At 35.6% G+C, this 1,454-nt stretch overlaps 1 long non-coding RNA gene across 1 annotated transcript; it reads right to left on the bottom strand.

Moving 5' to 3' along the window:
• Positions 1-213: 213 nt before the first annotated feature.
• On the bottom strand, positions 214-1,070 carry LOC139816011 (uncharacterized). Its single transcript, XR_011732890.1, has 4 exons — positions 889-1,070; positions 756-794; positions 465-676; positions 214-386 (listed from the first exon to the last, which is right to left on the bottom strand). It is a non-coding gene; the product is annotated as an uncharacterized lncRNA (long non-coding RNA).
• Between the last annotated feature and the right edge of the window lie 384 nt (positions 1,071-1,454).

Genomic DNA, 1,454 nt, shown 5'->3' on the forward strand with positions numbered 1-1,454 from the left:
GACTGTCCGTGTGCGTGGACCACGCATCTTGCTGCAATTTCTCTCCTTCGCAACGCGAACAGCCTTTCCGCATCTGAACCTGGAATTCAGATCGCGTTGGCTTTGGAAAGTGCCGGTTCATGCATACAGCATCTGGAAAAAAAAATATGAGATATATCAGAAACATAATATTAAAAATCTTTGTTAGTAAAAAGTAAAAAATTCGTACGTATATTAATTGCCGTAATCATACGAGCTTTATACAAGGGTTGCTGTCCTTCTTCTCGGCTCCACCAGGCCGCGTTTCCACTGAATGACCGCGTCAGTGAGTCGGTTAAGCTTTCCTTCAAGCATAGATTTACGGCTTCCTTTAAATGGAAGCCACCGACATATTCGAAATAATTTACCTGAAAAAATTAAGATTAATTAAATGCATAATAAATACATATTTGAGTTAATCCTCGGCAAAAGTGTTTTTAACTTACAGCATTGGAATAACCGTTCTGGGCCCAATTCTATACACGCTTACCGACAACTATCGGTTCGATAAGCGTGTACAGAATATGGGCCCTGGTCAATGTTTTCGAATGCGTCCATCTGCTGTAAAGTTGATATCGGAAATTCAGCAGGCTTTACTGTCACGGAATGGCGATTCTGTACGCATTTTAATATTTTTTCTAATCGTCTTTTCATTTGTCTGAAAACAAAAACATTACACAAAGTTAGACTTTGAAAAAGAGAGAGAGGACGTTTTATATTAATTATTTCAAACTTACTTCAGCTCTGCCTCCATGCGATCGAGTCGCTCCTCTTGCCTGTAATTTATATATGTAATTATTTACAAATATACGTCCTTTCGAAAAACTCATCTTTTTTTATAAATCTTTGTACAAATAAGTATAAAAGTACCTTTTGTCTGTACTTTTTTCTCGCATCGGAACTTCCTGTGAATAACGAACATCATCTCTCTCCTTTTGAGAACACCGTCTCTCATTTTCACCATAACGTTGATGGCAACGTGTGTCTTGTTGAAACGACCTCGATCTTGCAACGGTATCCTGCAACTGAGGCAAAGTGTTATTAGTATAATATATTTTTTTACATACCGCATAAAATTTTTGTGTACTTTGTACTGAAAATCGTATGTACTAGTATATAGTATATTAAAGTATAATTTATATTAATAAAATATCTGTTATAAAACCATCTGGTATAAAATTTTAAGCTGTATATAAAGTTTTCACCATACAGGTTTTAATTGATTTTCATTGCAGTGCATCTCTTGCCAGCCTTTCTTGTCTTGCTTTTTCGCTCTTCTTAGTTGAAGGCTTTCTTCCGATATGATAATTGATTTTGTGTTGTGTATTCGTTCACTCTTTGGATCCGCTGATTCTTTGTTCAAAATAATCCTCCGCATTTGAGCTCCTAAAAACAATTCAGCATTTATTTACAATAATAAAAATTATCCACATACA

This window comes from Temnothorax longispinosus, chromosome 7 (genome assembly GCF_030848805.1).
Source record: "Temnothorax longispinosus isolate EJ_2023e chromosome 7, Tlon_JGU_v1, whole genome shotgun sequence".
NCBI lineage: Eukaryota > Metazoa > Arthropoda > Insecta > Hymenoptera > Formicidae > Temnothorax > Temnothorax longispinosus.